The 22,564-nt window shown below is 43.1% G+C and overlaps 1 protein-coding gene across 2 annotated transcripts in view; it reads right to left on the minus strand.

Annotated features, from left to right (window-relative positions):
* The window catches only part of LPGAT1 (lysophosphatidylglycerol acyltransferase 1), a 106,585-nt gene extending 98,706 nt beyond the window's left edge, over positions 1–7,879 (minus strand). Inside the window, exon 1 of one of the 2 annotated variants that reach the window (XM_029227212.1) lies at positions 7,835–7,879. The gene's annotated coding sequence lies outside the window, so the exon portion shown is untranslated. The remainder of the gene's footprint in view (positions 1–7,834) is intronic. The other variant, XM_029227215.1, reaches the window with a different exon arrangement.
* Between the last annotated feature and the right edge of the window lie 14,685 nt (positions 7,880–22,564).

A 22,564-nucleotide genomic window follows, 5' to 3' on the forward strand; every position in this document is an offset into this window, starting at 1 on the left:
TCTCTCTTGGATCACTGGCTCTGGGGGAAGCCAGCTGCCATGTCACGAGGAGAGGTCCCTGTGGCATGGGACCAAGACATCCTGCCAACAGCTGTGTGAGTTCAGCCATCTTAGAAGTGGATCCTCCAACCCCAGTCAAGCCTTAAGATGGCTGCCGCCCCATCAACATCCTGACTCCTACCTCATGGGAGCCCCTGAGCAGAACTATTCACCATTAAGCTGCTCTCGAATTCCTGACCTAAAGAAACTGAAATGATACATATTTGTTGTTTGAAGCCACTACATTGTGTAGTCATTTGTTATGCAGCAATAGGTAACTATTATACATTCCAATGGGTTTCAATCAGCTGTTTCAGGTCAATATAATTCAGTGGCTCTTAGCATGGAAGGACCCAACAAATGAAGATTATTAAAACTAATCTTGGGGACTTCCCTGGTGGCGCAGTGGTTAGGAATCTGCCTGCCAATGCAGGGGACACGGGTTCGAGCCCTGGTCCAGGAAGATCCCACATGCCACGGAGCAACTAAGCTCATGCGCCACAACTACTGAGCCTGCGCTCTAGAGCCCATGAGCCACAACTACTGAGCCTGTGCTCTAGAGCCCATGAGCCGCAATTACTGAGTCCGCGAGCCTAGAGCCTGTACTCCACAACAAGAGAAGCCACCGCAATGAGAATCCCGTGCGCAATGAAGAGTAGTTCCCGCTAACCACAACTAGAGAGAAACCTGTGCGCAGCAACGAAGACCCAATGCAGCCAAAAATAAATAAAATAAGTAAATTTTAAAAAAAGAATCCTTAAGAAAAAGACCAATCTCTGTATTTTGCAGGTAGGGAAATGAGCCCTGATCTGGAATAGGGCTAAAGTGCTTTGCTTTGTTTAATTTTGCCTACTTGAATAAATGCTTTTGAGCCTCAGCATAGAAGGTTGTATGTTGGAATATACAAATTCATGCAAAGCACTGGCAGGGAAACAGTACACTTTCTCCATCTGCTCTGATCGCAGAAAGCTGGCTCTTAGGTTCACTAGTCTTGACATCCATGCTTGAACAAGGAATGAACAACCTGGCTTGAACAATGACAAGATTTTGAAAATATAGGGCACTGTCTTAGCAAAGTGCCATCTAGACTAAGAATCCTGGGATGACTTTGGGCTGGTTTGTTTATGGACCAAACAGGGATTGCTCAGTCAGGGAAGCCAGCCAATGGGGCAGTCGGTGAACATATCTGAAAGGCCCCTGCAGGCATTCTAGAAAGATCTGTGTGGACAAAGAATATCACCTGCCATTTTAGTAAACAAAGGATGTTGCGCCCATAAAGCCATCAGCCACTGTAGCCGCCCCTGACGGTGTGCCCTGAGGGGATTCAAGATGGAGAAAAACAGGATACTGCGCTAAAATAGTTAAGGTGCATAGCAAAGGAATGACTTCAATGAGCCCAAACTCTTGCATCTTCCCATACACAGAAAAACACTAAAATCATTAACCTGAGATGTCTGTTTTTGTGATTAGCAGTAATCTTTTGATGTTGGACTACATGTTTTGTTTGTTTCTTTGTTTTTCAACAAAAACTCCTATATACGCTGGCTCCTCCCTTACCTCTTTGGAACAGTCCCTCAGGGCCATCTGAGTGCCTGACTCCTGGACTTAGGTCCTCAGTAAGTCCACAGAGTAAAATATAATTCTCAGCTTTTAGGTTGTGCTTTTTTTTTTTCAGTTATCTGCTTAACTAACCTTGCTTAGCTCATGATAATTTTGGCTAAGTGCTTGTCAGTGGCAGTGCTTGTAGCCTAACTGGGGCTGTATTTTTGCTGTAACGTGTCCCAGTTAATGTGCACAGCAAGAAGTTGTGAGGTTTTGGACCCAGGTCCCCAGGTGGACTGGCATTTTACACAGCTTCTGCTCTGCTCGATTAACCTTGCGCTCCTCCGTGTTATAGCTGCCCTTCCTAATCCCCTGGGGAAGCCACCAGACGCTTGTTTGAACTGGATTATAGATTATACAGATCCCTTAGGTTAAGGTTCTTAGTCGGACTGGTAGTTAACATTTATTTTTGTATCCCCAAGATTTAGCACAGGGTCTGGCTCAAAAATGTTTGAATGAATGAATGAATGGACAAAAGGATGACTACCACTCCCTGGGATGGTGAGATCCCAAAGGCGGGTCAGTCTGGCAAGTTTGATGCCTTTCCTGTTCCTTGCAGACAAGAAGCACCAGCCAGAGATCCTTAATTCTTCACTCAGAGCACAAGGACCTTTACAGATTTTCTTTCCTGTGCTTTATCCTTTTTAAATGCAAACTGCGACACCGGGTTTCACAGAGGCAGAGGATTCTTACTCTGAATCACTCTATTATATTTGAGCCTTACCTTGGCACTACTTCCTGGCCACATTGGACTCTCCCATTCCCAGATGGGCCCTGGGGTTTAGTTCCCATCAAAGACCTCCCAGGAAAGTCTGATATCTTCATCCCCAGTCTGGGCACTCTTAGCCAGGCTTAGCTGACAAAGGCACCTCAGTTCTCCCTTTCCTAACCAAAGTTTCTGGTTGACAATCCCCACTCCTCACCTCAGCCCCAGGGGAAATCATTCTGTACTGAGTTATGCTAATATATTAATCAAATAAGACTCCTGTTTTGTATATCCAGGAGCCTTTCATTTTTTGATTTTTAAAGGGGCTTTGCATATCCCTGCTCTGATTTATTGGTTTTAATGTTATTTCTCCTCACAGTTTGCCTCACTGTCTACTTGGTGGGGCCCCCAAAACAGCATGTGAGGGTGACCTTCCTTTTGAGTGCTCAGTACGATTAACTGTTCATGGGCACAGCCTAGGCTACAAGGTCAGCACCCTTAGTGAGTCACCTCTTTTTTAAAAATTGCATTTTTTTCCCAGCTTTATTGAGATGTAATTGACATACAACATTGTGTAAGTTTAAAGTGTACAATGTGATAATTTAATACACGTACATACTGTGAAATGATTACTACAATAAGATTAATTAGTACCTCCATCAACTCACATAATTACCGTTTTGTGGTGGTGGTGTTTGTGGTAAGAACAGTTAAGATGTAGTCTCTTAGCACCTTTCGAGTATATAATACAGTATTGTTAACTATAGTTCCTTGCTGTACATTAGATCCCCAGAACTTATTCATCTTCTAACTGGACGTTTGCACCCTTCGACCAACATCTCCACCCCCAAGCCCCTGGCAACTACCATTTTACTCTGTTTCTATGAGTTCAGCTTTTTAGATTCCACATATAAGTGAGAACACACAGTATTTGCCTCTCTCTGACTTATTTCACTAAGCATAATACCCTCTAAGTGCATCCATGTTGTTGCAAATTTCAAAATTTCATCTTTTTATGGGAAAATTTTTTTTTTTTAATTTTACATTGGAGTAGAGTTGATTTACAATATTGTGTTAATTTCAGGTGTACAGCAAAGTGATTCGGTTATACATATACATATATCTATTATTTTTCAGATTCTTTTCCCAAAAGGTTATTTCAGAATATCGAATAGCATCCCCTGTGCTATACAGTAGGTCCTTGTTGACTATTTTATATACAGTAGTGTGTATATGTTGATCCCAAACTCCTAATTTATCCCTCCCCCACCCCCTTTCCCCTTTGGTACCCATAAGTTTGTTTTCTATGTCTGTGAGTCTGTTTCTGTTTTGTAAACGATTTGTATCATTTTTTTAGATTCCACATATAGGTGATATCATATGATATTTGTTTTTTTGTCTGATTTACTTCATTTAGTATGATCATCTCTAGGTCCACCCATGTTGCTGCAAATGGCATTATTTCATTCTTCTTATGGCTGAGTAGTATTCCATTGTACCGCATCTTCTTTTTCTGTTTGCTGATGGGCAATTAGGTTGCTTCCATATCTTGCCTGTTGTAAATAATACTGCTATGAACATTGGGGTGCATGTATCTTTTTTTTTTTTTGCATGTATCTTTTTAATTAGTGTTTTCATTTTCTTCTGATATATACCCAGGGGTGGAATTGTTAGATCATATGGTAGTTCTATTTTTAGTTTTTTAAGGAACCTCCATACTGTTTTCCTCAGTGGCTGCATCAATTTACATTCCCACCAACTGTCTACAAGAGTTCTTTTCTCCACACCCTCTCCAACGTTCCTTATTTGTGGTCTTTTTGATGATAGCCATTCTGACAAGTGTGATATGTTATCTCACTGTGGTTTCAATTTGTATTTCTCGGATGATTGGTGACAATGAGTATCTTTTCATGTGCCTGTTGGCCATCTAAATATCTTCTGCACATTTTTTAATTGGGTTGTTTGGCTTTTTGATATTGAGTTGTATAAGCTGTTTACATATTTTGGATGTTAACCCCTTATTGGTCATATCATTTGCAAATATTATCTCCCGTTCAAGTAGGTTTTCTTTTTGTTTTGTCAGTGGGTTCCTTTGTTGCGCAAAAGCTTTTAAGTTTAATTAGGTTCCATTTGTTGATTTTTGCTTTTGTTTCCTTTGCCTTAGGGTACTGATCCAAAAAAAAATGTTACTACAATTTATGTTAAAGAGTATTCTGCCTATGTTTTCCTTTAGGAGTTTTATAGTATCCAGTCTTACATTTAGGTCTTTAATCCATTTTGAGTTTATTTTTGTATATGGTGTGAGAAAATGTTCTAATTTATTCTTTTACATGTAGCTGTCCAGTTTCCCAGCACAACTTATTGAAAAGACTGTCTTTTCTCCATTGTATATTCTTGCTTCCTTTGTCATAGATGAATTAACCATAAATATGTGGGTTTATTTCTGAGCTCTCTATTCTGTTTCATTTATCTATGTGTCTGTTTTTGTGCCAGTACCATACAGTTTTGATTACTGTAGCTTTGTAGGATAGTCTGAGGTCAGGGAGCTTGTTACCTCCAGCTCTGTTCTTTCTCAAGATTGTTTTGGCTACTCAGGGTTTTTTGTGTTTCCACGCAATTTGTTAAATTATTTGTTCTAGTTCTGCGAAAAATGCCGTTGGTATTTTGATAAGGATTGCATTGAATCTGTAGATTGACTTGAGTAGTATGGTCATTTTAACAATATTAATTCTTCCAGTCCATGAACACAGTATAGTTTTGCATCTGTTTGTGTTGCCTCCAATTTCTTTCATCAGTTTCTTATAGTTTTCTGAGTACAGGCTTTTTACCTCCTTAGGTTAGCTCATTTAATTCTTAAAATAATTCTGTGAGGAGGTAGTAAAATTAGTCCCCTGGGCTCTGTTGCTCCCTGTATTCGTTTGCTAGGGGTTTTGGGGCTGGAAGTCTGAGATCAAAGTATTGGCAGGGTTGGCTCCTTCTAAGGGCTGTGAGGAAAACATCTGTTCCAAGCCTCTCTCGTTGCCTTGGCTTTTCCCTGTGTCTCTTCACATTGTCTTCCCTCTATTTGAATCTGTCTCTGTGTCCAAATTTCCCTTTGGATAATGACTCCAGTCATACTGGATATGGGCCCACCCTATTGACCTCATTTTAACTTGATTACCTCTTTAAAGACCCTATCTCCAAATAAGTTCACATTTTGAGGTACTGAGGGTTATGGCTTCATCACAAGTACTGGGGGATGGGGCATGGAGGGACACAGCTCAACCCATAACAATCCCCAAATTACTGAACTGCAGGTTTCCTAACAAAGATACATGGAAGCTGGTGCTGGCCGCCTCAGTGAGGCAGAGGCAGGAGACAGCCTATGCTACGCATGAGTCACTCACAGTTCATAAACCCACTCACTAGCGTCATTCTCCAGGAGTGAAGCGTTCTACCGATTCACTTTCTAAAAACAAAACAACAGGGCCCAAATGGAGTCACTTGTGCTGAACCCACGTCACCAAAATAAAACTTAGTACCTACCTAATTGCAATTTCAGCCTCTCCCAGGAATGTAATTTTAAACCAGTCAATCTGGAATTTCCTGGTCAACAGTAGTGTGGTAATTCCCTCAATAGACCCCTCCCATCCCCCAAAGAAGGATGTGGTAATCACTCTTTCTTTTGCCCGCCCCCCTCTGTCTATAAAAACCTTCCATTTTGTATGATCCTCAGAGCTCCTTTCTAATTCCTGGATGTGATGCTGCCCCATTCCTGAATCGCTGGATAAAACCAATTGGGTCCTTAAATTTACTCAGTGAATTTGTTTTTCAACACACCAAAAAGTCAAATATTTTGATTTCTTGAAGAGGTATCAAAAGATCTAGATTGAATTAGACTTTGATTCCAGGATCAGCCACCTCTTTAACTCTGAGTGACCCTAGAAATTCCTGTAGGTTCATTTCAAGAATAAGCAAGGCCTGGGCCAGCCACTAAAGCAACCGCTGAGAAATGGAACAGAAAGAACAAGAGAGAAAGGATATATTAGGAGGGATGTGAACCCAAGGAGAAGGAAGTGGAGTGTTGAGGAAAGAGGAAAGAAAAAGGAGGTCAGAGAACTGCAAACTGCCTCCAGTCACCTGAGATTTAAATTGCACCTCCTGGCTGGAGATCAAAGAAACATATGTAAATATGTTTTCAAAGGTTAAAAGTGTTATGCAATTGTAAAGTGCTATTTTCTAAGGCAGAAGTACCACAACATTGTACCCTTTGGAAACTGGTACTCTAGGTTTTCTGACAGACTGCCACCTCGTCTTTCCTTCACTTAATTTTTTAGCCACAAATAAAACATTGTAACTCTTCTGTAAGTCACCAGCATCCATCTTCATTGCTTTGAGGTTTGTGCTATAATCAGCAAACATGAAAAACTTCCAAGGCACATTAGCCTCCGTGCTAACCTAACTGGGAGTGTCAGGTTAAAACACTCCCCTTCCTCCTGAGGTCCCAACAAACTCTTATTGTAGAAGGCAAGAGAGTTGGAATAAATGTCCCTGACTCTCAACTTTCATATTTTGCTCCTGGTTTTGCCTAAGACCCTGTGAATAGAAATTCAGCTGTGTTCCACAGCCTTCCAACCACTGATTCTCAAAACTACCCAAGGCCAACCTGACGGGCCTCAAACAGACCCAAGAAAGCGACTCTTCCCTTTAGTCCTTACAGACGAACTACTTACAAGTCCATACACTCCAGTTTTTATGTACATCTAGGAGCTACTCTCTAGTAGCTTGATAAGTGAATTATTAAAAGATAATCTAATTTGGAATTCATAAACCAAAATCAATGAGATACTAGTTCTTATTGAGGATTTCTAATTTCTAATTTAGTATCCCACCAAGAAGTCTGGCTTCCAGGGAAAGCTCTGATGGAGCCTCGCCCACACCTGACTGTCTCTAGACCAGTGCTTTGTCATTAGCCTACAGTCAGTATTGCCATATTTGGGTCAAGGTCTTCAATTGCTGCCATTCTTGCTTTAATTATAATTTACTGTTAACTTAGCTTCATCATTATCAAGTTAGTTGCGATTTGGTTAGCCTTAAAGCAACTAGTGTTGCATATTTGCTTCAACTGTATTTTTTGGCCTCTAATTTTCCAGTAATTATACCTAAAGACAATTATGCATTGCAATTTGAATATGAATCATGTATGCCCTAGTTGCTAAAGCACATTGACACTTAATCCCGCCCAAATATACTTTACAATGGCCCCTCAATAGTATCCCTGAGTTATTTTTCCATTGGGACGTGAGAAAGGATGGGGTTGATTGGCTGTGGGCTATTTTGCCCAGCTTAAAGTGGGCTCAAGGAGGAAAAGAAAAGGTTGAAAACCACTGTCTTACACTTGAGGAATAAACAACTGAATATACAGCACATCTTGCAAATAGCTTATAAGTGGCATGTACAAACTCGTTCCCCTTGATAGATGCCTGGGAAATGAATGTCCACACTTACCTTCTTCCACCCCCTACTCAGCTGCAGGCTTGCTGTGCTTGTAGCAGGAAGCAATGGAGTCTGACGGATCAGGGAGCAGAGCAGCGGTAATGAATGGGAGGGGGTGGGGCTGTTCCGAGCAAAGGTTTCAGAGTAACTGTAAATATGAGAGGCAGGGGCACAAACAACACTGAGCTCTGCAAACAGTGGCCGAAGCTCGCAGCCAGAGGTTTCTGTTCAGGGCTGTGATAAGTGCTGGTTGTACATTAGTAAATGGCAGTGACCATGAAAGCCCAAAGAGACTTTGGAAGACTGGGCATTCACACATTCAGGAATCCCTCTAAGCTGGGTCTGGGCTGACCTCAGGCACAACCGTGGTCTCACACGCTCCCTTTCCTGTGGATCCCACTGAATTTCATTTGTGTCTCTTTTGTAACATTGCGTTCTGTCTTGCTTTATAGTGGTTTATGAAGGTCTAATTCCCTTGCAGACTTCATTTCTTTGGGGGTAGGACCAGGTTTCACCTGTCTTCAGGGGACAGCTTGACAGAATGCCAGCAGTGGAGTTGGGGGATCAGCCTTCTGTTAGAATTGTCTCTATCCTAAGTACTGAAAACCCAGCTCAACCTTTCACCCAAAACAAACAACAAACAAACAAACAAAACCCCAAACAAAGAAAAGTATTGATACACAGAGGTATTAATAGTTTACATTATGATTTAATCCAGAGACTCTAAGACTTTCAGATCTCTCTCTCTCATAAACAGATAGAAGGATGGATGGAGCGCTAGACATGGAGAGATAGAGATACATCTCGCAATGTCTCTCTTTTTTCACACACACACTCAATTCTGCTTCTTTCTGTATTGCCCTCATCTTCTCCTACAAATGAGCTTCCTCCATACAAGTGGTGGCAGTGCTTGTAAATAGTTTATCTCATTTCTGCTTAGCAACCCAGAGCGGGGAAGGACTTCTCTTTCTCCGATCAGCATATACAAGTCCAAGGAAGTCTCTGATTGGCCAGATCTGAGTTGCAAGCTTACCCCAGGGAGGGGAGAAGGGTTTTGTGATGGACAGTCCCACCAGAATCTTCTGGTAAAGTGGAGAGAGAAAATTCCCCAGAGGAAAGGGTATTTGTAAATGCTGTTACCAAAAATAAGGATTTGGGGGGTGCAGGTGGGAAGGAAGCAGAAGTTGGGCCCACAAAATAGGAACTGTCCATTTCAATGGATGGGATGCCATAGGCAAGGGGACAGGGCCTTGTACTGAAATAGACATTAAACTGAGCCATCCATTTCCTCCTTCTTTGGGCAGTTCCCAGTCCCTCTGTTCTTGGAGCCTCCTACTTCCTTCCTTAAATACCCTTGTCCCAGCCTCACCTAAAGTCACTTCTGAGACTGTTGGGGAACGGCAGCCGAAGGGAGCTGAAAGGACCCTCCCCTGCTTGACTCTCTCCAGGAGCAGGAGAGAAAATGCTTTTGATCTGGAACAGAAGGAAGGTTCACAGGGAGATCAGAAAGCTGTAGTAGAAGAGAAAGGAAAGCTAGCACTGCGAGGCCATAAGGCCTATTCTCTCGAGTGCCTGAGGAGTTAGGAGCTGGGTCACAGCAAGTCCCATTAGAATTAGTGGCAGGGTTCAGAGAGGTGCCATTCAACTGACACGCAGGGTTACTGTTCTCTTTCCCCACCTCTCTTCCCTCCTGCTTTTTCTCTTCGCTGTTTCCACGTTATCAGAGACCTCCAGGCAATGTTCCTTCCCTTGACAGAGGCTCAGCAGGGGGAATGGTGCAGTCCAGAGCTGAGGTGTTGAAGCAGGAAGCAGACAGTGATTTAACTCGGGCTCTGATGGGCCTGAGTGTGTAGGCATAGCTGGTTTCAGTCCAGTAACCTGCTCCATGAGGCTTTTCTTGGAGTCAGTGGCCCAGAAGACATCTGCGGAGGAGGATGGTTGACAAACCAGGCTCCTGAGCCCGTAGCAAGTGTGGCCCTGGCAATGGATTCAGTGCCAGTGGGAACCAGGATCAGGGGGGTGAGGACGACCACACCTACACAAGGATTTGCGCTGAGTCCTTGTTTGTTTTTTGGTTTTGCCATTGAAATCATATTCCAGTAAGACTGGAGGTGCAGAGAGAAGGAAGTAATATGTGGTTTCTGTAGTTCTTGGCCATAGCTGGGAGGCCAATTGGCACAAGAGTTTGGGTACAGGAGAAATTCAGTGACGGGAGTTTAAGAACCACCCGCAGGGCAGTTGTGATGCATAGGAAAGAGGATGGGACGTGGCGTCAGCAGATCTGAAGTTAAAGCCTGACTCAACTGCTCATTCACTATGTGATCTTGGACAGGTTACTCTGCTCCTCTGTGCCTCAGTTTCCTCATCAGAAAGAGTCAAGACAATAATACTTCACAGGGTCATTGTCAGCATGAAAAGAGCAAATACTGTAACATGGCATTCCATTTTTGGGGGTCTATTACCTTCCCCAGGAAGCTGTAGGGTGTAATTGTTAAGAGCTCAGACTCTGGAATTTGACAGAACTGAGTTCAAATCCCCGTTTAAAATTACAAATAGCTATTTATGTATGAAATGATGAGATGTCTGGGATTTGCTTCAAAATAGTGCAGGAAGGGGAGAGTCAGTGGGGATGTTGTGGAATGAGGCTGGCCATGAGTTAACAATGGCTGAAACTGGGTGATGGATATATGGGGTTTATTAGACCAATCTGTGTACATTGTATATATGGGCAGTCCTCACTTTGCATGGTTCTGATATGCATGGATTGCAGTTACCATGGTTTAGTTAAATAGCACCAGTCTCCCCGCAACACAGCTCAAATTTCAGTGACCACAGGATATTCACTGTGAGTAATTGCATAAAGTACACACTTTAGTGCACAAACTACTGCATAAAAAGCAGGTGCCCATTATCATCAGCCATCTGTCACAACACTTCTTTCAAAGTCTGTCTTTGGTTATTGGTCACTGCCCATCTGTTGTTAAGTTTACACACAGACACAAAGCATGTGCTGAGTTGCCTCGTCTCCTAGTGATAAACCTATATGACATTTTACAAAAATGGATAATCAAAAAGAGAGATTTGGCCAACAGAAATGAAAATGCACCAAAGAAATGAACAGTGATGACGCTGAAAATGAAATTAGAGCTTATCTACAGGTGAACTTGTAGATAAATAGTCGACTGTGGTGAGGTCGACATTGACGCCATTCAAGGCTATGGACACAGCCAGAGGAGTCGGTGAAGGCAAACTCAGGGAAAACAGTGGTTGTGAAGAAAAGATGATATTCCAGAGGAAGTGACACCTGGAAAAACCTTCACATTGAAGGTACTCTTGGAGGTGCTTCACAACATGGAAAGCTCAAAGGACAAAGTGTTGGAAGCTGATCTACACTTAGAAAGAGCATGACAATTCACCAAGGCATAGAAAATATGCTTAGTCGTTGTGTGACGTGAAGGCAAGCACTGTTCAAACTACTCTTGATACATTTCTTACAAAGAAATAAACACTTTCCTTTTCAAAGTGTCTAATGTTTTAAATTATAGTGTACTAAATAAATACTAGCTTTACTCTTTTTTTCATCTCCCTATGTATTTACAATGGACAGTAAGGGAAATTTTAATGTTCTGACAAAAATGTTTGAAGGTCACAAATGAACTGTAACTTTTTCATTGTTTATTAAGATTGCTTTGCGTGGTTTCAGCTTACACAACCATTTTCACAATCCTGCGCTACTGTGGAAGGTTTCCATTTTGACATTTTCAATACTGAATAGTTTTTTTTTCTAATCCCCATTCAACCACTTTCTTATGAAAATTATTTAATCTTCCCGTGTCTCAATTTCCTCACCTGTCAAATGGGGATAACAGTAGCATTCATTTTGCTAATCGTTGTGAAGATTTAACAAGTTAATGCCTGTCGAGTACGCAGCAGAGTGACATAAATAAAAGATTCAGTGAACAGTGGCTGCTATTATATTTACAGATCTGGACCAGAGGGAGATAGAAGACACTGAAAGGTCACAGAGTATCACTGTTTTATAATAATCATCGTCTACCATTAGATGCCTCACAGCAATTCTTGTTTGCATACTTCCTTAAAATGCTGCCTTCTGCTACACGGAGGTATTTCAGCACAACTAAAAACTCGAGGAGAAAACTCAAGGAGCCTCCAAATCTGGATAAAGACACAGTGATGTAGCTCAGTGTTTCTCCACTTTTTTTTTTTTTTTCACTATTACCATCCCCCTCCTGCCCCACGGGAGCCTTTTTAGACATCTTTCCCCTAATCTACATCCCCGTGAAATATTAATAGCATAGCTATGCTGTATATTCATGTGTTCATGTACTATATGTATATTTGTGCTTTACATAGAAAAGGAATAAAGTCCTACCCCAACCAATATTTTACCCTCTTGGGAGGATATCATTGCTATTGAGAATGATAGCATGATAGCATGGTGTAGATGAAAATGTAACAGACATGTTGATTGCCTATTCAATGTCCTTATTGCCATTTTCATCTTCCTACGACTACCCCATCCATCCGTCCCCAACCCACTGCTTTCCCCCTTCCAAGGGAACCCTGATATTTTATTTATTTATGTCTGTCTGTCTGTATGTATGTCAATCCACTGTCATGCATGTGGTCATGTACTTCACTAAGCCAATTAGGTAATCCCGTTCTCTTTGCTAGTGATTTCACTAGTGATTGGTTAGGAATGGGTGTGTGATACAACTCTGGGCAACGAGATGTGAGGGCAAATCTGCCAGGTGGCTTTGGGGAAAGGTTCCTTCATGACGAAAAATGGACACACCAGAAGAGATAGTCTAACATTTTCCCTTGGAAGTTGGCAGGTTTAGATGAGTTACTTAAACTCTGACAGCTAGCTACGTTTTGTCCATCAGATGAATTAGCTTAAGAACCCAACTGACATGCTGAAGATACAGAATGAATGGAAATAACCAAGGTTCTTGATGACATGGAGTTGCTGAAGTAATCAATCCTGGAGCTGCCCTACCTTGAGACTTCTTGTTATATGAGATAATACTTTTTCTTTTTGCTTTGGCTTGCTGAGTCACTGTTTTTAGATACTTGTAGCCAAAAAGATCCCAGTGATGTTGGGGGGAAAAAACAGCTATGACAACAAAATAATTTTGAACAAATGTATTACTAAAAAGTCAAGGTAGGGCTTCCCTGGTGGCGCAGTGGTTGAGAGTCCGCCTGTCGATGCAGGGGACGCGGGTTCGTGCCCCGGTCCGGGAGGATCCCACATGCCGCGGAGCGGCTGGGCCCATGAGCCACGGCCGCTGAGCCTGCGGGTCTGGAGCCTGTACTCCGCAACGGGAGAGGCCACAACAGTGAGAGGCCCGCGTACCGCAAAAAAAAAAAAAAAAAAAAAGGTCAAGGTATCCACATAAATTGAGGATCATTGCATTTGGAGACAAGATTGGAAACACATTCCTGAATAACCGTATCCACGTTCATAGCTCCAGCACCCAGACCCCTGAAGTATCTGTGTTTGAACCCTATTCACCCATTGATCACATGGATGGCCTTGGTAGATTACTCTTTTGAGTGTCAGTTTCCTTCTTAGTAAAACTGAGACAAGAATACCTGTACTGGATTGTGAGAATCAAAAGAAATAATACCAACGAAGTGTTTAGAACAGGTATGACATATATATTTAATATAAAATAATATATAATAAAATTTACATGTAATATATATATTTAATAAAAGGTAACTCTTATTATCATCATTTCCTTTACGCTGATGGCTTCCAACACAACCTCTCCATCTCTGTCTGTTCCCAAATTTTCTCCGGATATTCTCACTTGGATATCTCAATGTTACTATAAATCTAACTAATTTCCTGCCTCCTTCCTCTAAACCACACTTCCGTTCCTGTGCTCTGGATCCAACACTCTTAGCCCAGAATGCATTTCTACTTCAGCATCCTTAAAAAAATGTATCTGTGTGGACCCAGCTCCTTGATCCCTCAGGCGTTATAAACGGTCTTCTCTAGTCTCCCAAAGCACTTTGTGTCTCTCATGTCGTTTTTCATTATGAGTAGATTATAAACCTGTCTTCCCCAACTCTAAGCTTCTTGCAGACTGAGGCTATAATAGGGAGATGGCACAGCATCCTTTCTGCCATTCCCTGCCAGTACCCTGATTTTTACTCAAGTATTTACTCTCTGGTCTATTAGATTTGGGGAAAGATAACCCCTACCCTCCAGCTAAAGAGGTAGGTTTTTATTGCCTAGATGTAATCCCATCCTGCCTGTCAAGGCAATTAGCTTAGGCCTGGGTTTCTGAATCAGTCAATGCCTGACATTTCTTTCCACATGGGGATTGGTTTTGAAAGGAATATGTGACCTAGTCTGACCAGTGGAAAATGAGGTGAACTTTGCTAGGTAATTCTGGGAAAGCAGGGTCTATGCTTTTAACAGTGAAACTTCATAAAAGATTTCCTCTCTTTTGTAAATCCTGGTATCTAGAAGAGCCATTTATCACAATGTGGGAAGCCAACCCGAAGAGGAGGCCCATGCACAGAGGGGAGATGAGCTGGGAGCCACCCAGTTAATTCATCCCTGAAGCCTGCCCTACCTCTCAACTTCCATTTACATGAGCCAAAAAAATTATTTATTAAATTGAAGTAACTTGTAGTAGGAAGAGTCCTAACGGATACAGGGACTCTATCTTCAACTTTGTATCCACTGTGTATCTGTCACATGGCAGGCATTCAATAAATGCTTGTGGGTTGCATGAGCCCATGATTCTAACATGCTTCCCTGCTGGCTCTCTGGATCTTGCCTGCAGAGTAATTTTCTCCACACAAATCTCCGTCAGCTCCCCTCCTCATCTGAACTTTTGGGAGGAGTGGGTTGTTTTCTAAAACTGAAACAAAGCATCCTGAAGTGACAGGAAGGTTCATGTCTATCCAGTCCAGCTCTCTCTTGGAAATTCCTGGATGAACATAGGCAAATCTAAACTCACTGACCCTCCTTTTTCTAGACTTTGGACTTCGACCTTTAGATGGCAATTGTGGTTATCATTTCAACATACTTTCATGAAGTTTTAAGCTTATTACTTCCTGGGGATAACACTGGAATCACATAATTTAATCAATAAGCGATCTACAAGTCACATTTTAGGGTGGATTATTGTTATTAAGTATTCAATCACCAAATATTTGAGATGCAAAGTCCCATGGAATGATATAATTTCTAAGAAGTTTTTTGTTGTTTATTTTCTTCATTTCTGGATGTAGATTATTAAGAGCTATATTGTCAGTTAGTACTTTTTTTTTTTTTGCTGTACGCGGGCCTCTCACTGTTGTGGCCTCTCCCGTTGCGGAGCACAGGCTCCAGAAGCGCAGGCTCAGCGGCTATGGCTCACGAGCCCAGCCGCTCCGCGGCATGTGGGATCTTCCCGGACCGGGGCATGAACCCGTGTCCCCTGCATCGGCAGGCGGACTCTCAACCACTGCGCCACCAGGGAAGCCCAGTATTTCTTGATTTGAATATCTTATCCTGTGTCTAATTTCCTCCTGCCCCCATCATTTATTGCTTTAAATGGTACTCCCCTATCTTAGGGACAGCAGATGGGCCAGAGATTGGCAGTGATCCTAAAGCAGACATCCATAAGCTGCCCCGGACCTAGGAGATGGTCTTACATGAGAGTGTCATCCAACCACATTGCTTTATATTGTGCTTGCCTAACTAGGTAAATCATCTCTCAGAGATTCTGAACGTGAACCACAGATAGAGAGGGATACATAAAGAGGAATGAAAAAATTAAGCTCAACCACATTAAAATTAAGTACTTCTGTTCATCAAAAGACCAGATAGACAGTGAAAAGATAAGCCATAAAGTGGGAGAAAATATTTGCAACATTAGGTAAGTGACCGTTACATAAAAGAATTCCTAAAACTGAACATGAAAGAGATACACAACCCAATAGCTCTATCCAAAAATTTTGAATAGGCACCAAAGGGCAAGTCCAAATGGCCAATAAACAATATGAAAAGGTATTTAGCCTCATTAGTCATTGGGAAATGTGAATGAAGCCCCAACAAGACACCATTATATATCCACCAGATTGGCAAAATTAAAATATCTGAAAATAACACAAACAAGGTTATGAAACAAGGGGAACACAAATACACTGCAGGAGGGAGTATAATTGCTACAACTACTCTGAGAGAGTTTGGCATTACTGAGTACCTTATGACTCATCAACTTCACTCCTAAGAACGTACCCCAGAGAAATCTGTCCATAGTGCACCAGGAAACATGTAAAAGAATGTTCAGAACATAATAGGAAAAAAAGCAGAAACAACCTAAATAGCTATACGTGATAGAATGGATAAATAAATTATGGCATAGTCTTACAATGAAAGACTATTGGGCAATGAAAATGAATGAGCAAGAGCAATACGCAACAACACGTTTGAGCCAAGCTGGCAGTAAAAGCATATGGAAGAGATATGGCCATTGTCCTTCATGGCGGATGGCTTTGCCTTCTGGGAGCTCCTTCTTTATCTGTTTCCTCTCTCACAGGATCTGAAGTGAGCTTTGGATTAAGCCCTCTTTGGAGCTATGCAGATTTCACAGCCGGCTTCCTACTGGTGCAAATGTTGGGGTCCAAGGGTTGCTTTCTGCTTTAAACACCTGGAGACTTTTTTTTTTTTTAAATGCTTGTAGTTTGAGAATGTAATTGCCTTGAAACTTGAGAAGGCTTCAGTCAGTTCCATGAGCCAGTCACCACTCGCAAGTTCTTCTCCGAACATAGGTCTTTAAGTTGCTTTACTTCTTTGCTTTCTTGATCAACCAGTGATTTTCTCTCTCATTTGAATGATGGCTACCTTGAGTCCATCTGAAATGACACTTAGTCCCTTTTTTTAAAAAAAATTAATTAATTTATTATTTTTGGCTGTGTTGGGTTTTTGTTGCTGTGTGCGGGCTTTCTCTAGGTGCGGCGAGCAGGGGCTACTCTTCGTTGCGGTGTGAGGGTTTCTTATTGCAGTGGCTTCTCTTGCTGCGGAGCACAGGCTCTAGACGTGCGGGCTTCAGTAGCTGTGGCACGCGGGCTCAGTAGTTGTGGCTTGGGGACTCCAGAGTGCAGGCTCAGTAGTTGTGGCGCATGGGCTTAGTTGCTCCACGGCATGTGGGATCTTCCCAGGGCAGGGTTCGAACCCGTGTCCCCTGCATTGGCAGGCGGATTCTTAACCACTGCACCACTAGGGAAGTCCCAGATCCTTAGTCCCTTAGTCTCATCTTTGGCACAGGCCTGGCTCTTGGTTTGGCTGAGAAGTTTTAATGACCCTTTGAAAAATGCTTTGAACAACCACAATTTTAGCTCTTCTTGTTTGGGGTAAAGAAGAAATTGACTTGTCTGACTCTGTAAAGATCCACGATTCTGGACATACTCCGCAATCTGGTCACTTCTTGCCTGCACTTGTTGTAATATCTTACTAAAAAGCAGGAAGGAGCAGCTAGTACACACTGACGATGGAGTTTTATGCAATTACTTCCTTTAGAATTAGGGGCTTGGTAGGCAAGTGGTCTGTCCTTCAAATTATCACAGATGATGTTCTTGTCAAATGTTTTTGCCTCAGCATAACAAGACACTGGCTTTCCAGTAAAAAACATCAATTTCTTATCTCTCTAGTAAAAAACAATGACACATATTTTGAGTTTTTGTAACGGCAATACCATACTTTTGGAAACAATTTCTATATTAGTTCGGGTAAGGTTATAGATGGGTAACAAAGAGAGACCCATCAATAATCCCACACCTTTAAGAAGACAGAAGTTTCTTTCTTTCTCAGGTAACAGTCCAGGGTGGCTCTGTTCTGCCTGATCACTCAGGGATCCAACTTCTATCCAACTTCCTTCGCTCAGGGTTCCAATCCTATCTTGTTAAGCCACTTCTCCAACCCCTAGGCCTTGATGTTATCTGCGTAATCAAAGTTCAGTCAGTGCCTTGTCAGGGTCCCAGTGTGTGGGAAGGGGTAAGAGACTGGGGAGGAGACACACCCAGGTGTTAAGTGTAGGCCTGGAAGTGGACCCACTCACATTCCTTTGGAGGAAATTTATTTAGCCTGTTGGCCATATCTAACTTCAAGGAGGGCTGGGAGATGTGACAAGGATAAAAGGAAGAACAGATCTGGGTGGGCCATTCGAGTTATATTACCCCCACATCTTCAATCTCAAGTCTTCAGTTTACTTGGCAGCTCTGGAAATAGACTGAGACTCAGGTTCTTGGCCATAAAGTCAGAGCTATGTAGAAGACCAAAAATACCAGAAGTTCCCCTTTCATGTATATTATCTATGAAAAAGCCACATAATTTTACAAGCATCTGGCTGAAACAGTGGAACATTGTGATCTTAACAATTTCTAGCAGGCCAGACATAGTAAAAGGAAATTAATTGTGCAGGTTTCATTATAAATTTCACATCTATAAAAATTCACAGCTATGTTCTTCAATAAAAAAAATGAAGAAGAAGAGAAAGAAAGAAAGAAAGAAAGAAAAAACAAAGGAAGGAAGGAAGGAAGAAGAAAGGAAGAAAGGAAAAGAGAGAGAAAGAAAAAGAAAGGAAGGAAGGAAGAAAGAAAGAAAGAATAAAAGAAAGAAAAACCCAGCGCCCTGCCTGGCATAAAGTAGGCACTTAAATGTCAGTTCCTATGCCTTGTGAGTTCCCTTTCAGAGTATTAATTTGTCTCCAGGGGCTGTCCTGGCTTACCTAAGAAAAGACGATGCGATCCAGGATAGTGGAAGGAGTTGATGCAGCCCAGAGAGCCCAGAGACTCAGAGAACAAAGGCAGCAGCACCAAAGTAGCCCCTGGGGTTGCCCCCTGGGGAGCGGTACCCTGAACACGGTGAGGCAGTGGCGGCCAATAGAACACACGAACAGCCACTTCTCACTCATCAAGACCTCTCCTGGCTGGCAAGCCTCTTCTCACCTCTCTCCTCTCTAGCCTCATTGACTACCTGCTCCAATCCCATCTTGTTAAGCCACTCTCTCTGCTTGTAGTGGAAAGGCAACACAGCCTGTCAGGGTTGCAGTAGCTGGGGGCAAAGGCAGGGTGTACGTTGTTCAGGGGGAGTTCACCCACTGCGCTGTGTGCACCTGCTGCCAGACTAGCGGGAACAGTGTGATCTCCCAGTGGCCGCTCGGGTTCTTGTTTGCTCCGTTTAGGCAAGTTGGAATGTGCAGGAATGTGATGTCATAGATTTTCCTAAGTTTCAGCAGGATAATTAAACAGATGCTTCTATATCTAGATATTTGAGTAAAGTCCTGCCTGGGTTGCCTCGGCCAAAGTTCACTCATGTTGACTCTAAAGCCCTGTGTTGGACTATGTCCACTGTCAGGAGGTGCCTGGCCACACAGAAAGGAGGGAAAAGGACAGAACAGTAAAGACATCGCTATCGCAGTGGTTAAGAATCTGCCTGCCAATGCAGGGGACATGGGTTGGAGCCCTGGTCCAGGAAGATCCCACATGCCGCAGAGCAACTAAGCCTGTGTGCCACAACTACTGAGCCTGCGCTCTAGAGCCCGTGAGCCACAACTACTGAGCCCGCGTGCTGCAACTACTGAAGCCCACGTGCCTAGAGTCCGTGCTCCACAATGAGAGAACCCACTGCAGTGAGAAGCCCGCGCACCGCAACAAAAGTATAGCCCCTGCTCGTTGCAACTAGAGAAAGCCCACGAGCAGCAACAAAGACCCAACAGAGCCAAAAATTAATTAATTAATTATTTTAAAAAAAGACATCGCCATCTAAGAAATTCCCGTGAGAGAATAAGCACTACGATTATTATTCTGAGCTCTGTAAAACAAATACAACACACACACACACACACACACACACACCATGAATTGACACATCAGCTATTTGCAAACCCTTGTGCTAGTTATGAGAAGGAAAGTGGGAGGAAGGCCTTTGCTTTACAGTCATTCAGGTGGACAAGGAAAAAACGGGGAAGACAGAATGGTCCTAAAAGAAACATTATTCGTGAAATAAAACATAGCATAGTCAGTACGTCAGAATAAAGAGACAGTGAAAGAAATGCGTTTGTTTAATGATTCACTTATTCAAACTTTTACTCAATACCAACTCTGTGCCATCCATTGCAATAGGCACTAGAGACACAAAAACAAATAGGACACAGAGACCCTGCCCACACAGCTAGAAGCAGGAGGCAGGAAGTCAAGTAAATCAAAGCACAGATATGTCATCAGAGCTTTTGTAGACATGGGTACAAGGGTCAGCTTGATTCTAACCATCTGTGGAGTCTGTGGGCAGAGGTCAAGAGGAGGCTTTCGAGAAGGGGTGGCCAGGGTGACAGCTGTGACAAGTGAGGATGCAGCAGCACATAGAGAGCAGGCTCAGGGGCTGTGGTGCCAGAGCAGCTGCTATAATCTTAGAAAGCCAAGCTCCCAAAGCAACTTTTTGTTTGGCCATTGACACCTGGGATGCAACAACGATATCAGAAAGGTGCATGTTCCAGGGGAGAATGTGATGTTGGGGAACTAGTGAACCTTATGAATGAGATGGACTCCTGCTGGGAGCCTCCTGCCCTCATCAGGGCAGCTGGTTATCATACTGCTGACACCTAGCTGGCACAGGAGCCACCCTGATGAAGCAAAAAGCCAGCTGTCCCACTAAGCCTCCTTTCAGGAAATGTTACCCTAAAATTGCCACTCTGGAGCAAACACAAAGGAGCTGGAGGTCCCCATGGTTGAGACTCTGGAGGTAGACAAAAATAAGCTGGAAGCCTGGCTCCTTTTTTTTTTTTTTTGGCCACACCACCTCGTGGCTTGTGGGACCTTAGTTCCCCGACCAGGGATTGAACCCATGCCCCCTACAGTGGAAGCACGGAGCCCTAACCACTGGACCACCAGGGAATTCCTGGAAGCCTGGCTCCTTATTTAACAGATGGACAAAACACTTGTATTAGTAAGAACTTATTAGCTGTAATAGACACTCAAGCTAGGATAAGTGAAAAAAGTCAATTTAACATAAAGATATAGGGCTGTCTCTTAACACCAGAGGGCAGGAAGGCATCCAGGTCCCAGGGAAGACCAGAACTGGTGGGTGGCTGCCCACCAGGAACCATTCTCCCTGTCTCTGCTTCTCTCTAGGCAACTGTTTCTCTGTCTGTCTGTCTGTCTCTCCCCCTCTCTCAGCATAGTCGAATATGGCCACCCACAGTGTCCTTGCTTCCATCTTACAGGTCCTACCCCAGGGAAATCCCGTGTTTCTCTTTGGACACAGTTCCAGATGCCTGGGGGAGGGCTCTGACTCAGCTGAGGCCAGGAGTGCAGGGTTCATGCTGAACAGAAATCTGCCGGGAGCTAGCTCTGTGGGCAAGGGGCAAGGGTTCTTGTGAGTTGGGCAGGCACCCCAAAGGAGGTCAACCATAGTTTTTCAGGGACTCTAGACCCTGAAGATAATAGTCACACCTTACCTGGTCATCAAACAGATTTGATGAGTTAATATATGTAAAGCAATTACCATACAGCATGTCCTTAGTAAATGGAGGTGATTATAATTATTATGAGTCAATAAAGAGAGAATGTGATCTATTTTTAGGAAAACTCACTCCAGGAGGCTGCCATGCAGCCTTCTTTCCTCCACCAAAGACGTTCACATTAACATAAAGATGCAGGGCAAGGTCCCTCTTTCTTTGCCTCAGCCCCATCCCTCTCACCTCTCATCTCACAGTTACAACCTAAAGCTCCCATTCCCACTTGCCCCCAAGCTTTCTTTGCTATTACGAACCAATCATTTACTCTTGGGGCCCTTGCCACCCCAGCAGGTAATGGCTGTTCTTAGGAGTGTTAAGTTTATACAGTGATTATATGTCTTTCTTCTTTATTAAACTTTAGACCTGTGGGCTGAGAGACCACATCTGAGTACCCAGGACATTGCCATGCATCTAGTGTTCACTTGATAATATTCGTTGATTCATCGTGTTTTCACGTCAAGGGCAATATCCATTTATAGACCCATAAAATGAATCTCAAGAACTCATTTAATTCAGGCCACTGCCTTTAGGCAGGGTAAGGTTTAAATGTCGTGTGTTTTATTTCCACTTTCCTGTAGGCCTACAGCACAGAACCTGGGATTTGGAAGGGGCCTGGTAGGTCTAGGTCAGGCACCTATGCAAGGCAGGATTCCTGCCCTGAGACATGGGCATCTGGTCTCCACTTGTTACCATCCTAGAAATCTCATTCCAGCTTTATCTTTTACAGTTTAGGGAGTTCTTCTTTGTAGGAAGAATCTCAAATCTACCTCTGTGTCAATTCCATTAAATGTTCCTAATTCTGTAGGACCAGAACTAATGCCTCTGAGACAGGCCTGGGACCTGGGACCCTTTGCTACAGTGCTGCAGTGCTTGCACCTGGACAAAAGTCTCCTTGAGATACAAAATACAAAGAAACTATAAGGGACTAAAAATAACTGCTGTGCATGCACAGTTGAGGCAAATTCTGGCCAAAAGATACAAAAAACCCCAAAAGACCAACTGCCACTTCTGGAGAGCCAGGAGCAAAAACAGGGGGTCGGGAGCAAAAGCAGGGTACTGCTCATGCCCCCTGCACTTAACACCACAAAGGGGTGGGAAAACCTAAGCCGCCCCTCCGGCCCAACCCCTGGACACACCCCTACCCTCACCCCATGTAAGGAACCAGCTTGTCCCACCTTGGGGAGCAAGCTAGGAAGGGAAC

Source organism: Monodon monoceros, unplaced genomic scaffold, assembly GCF_005190385.1.
Source record: "Monodon monoceros isolate NGI ecotype Baffin Bay Population unplaced genomic scaffold, NGI_Narwhal_1 Super_Scaffold_18, whole genome shotgun sequence".
Classification (NCBI taxonomy): domain Eukaryota; kingdom Metazoa; phylum Chordata; class Mammalia; order Artiodactyla; family Monodontidae; genus Monodon; species Monodon monoceros.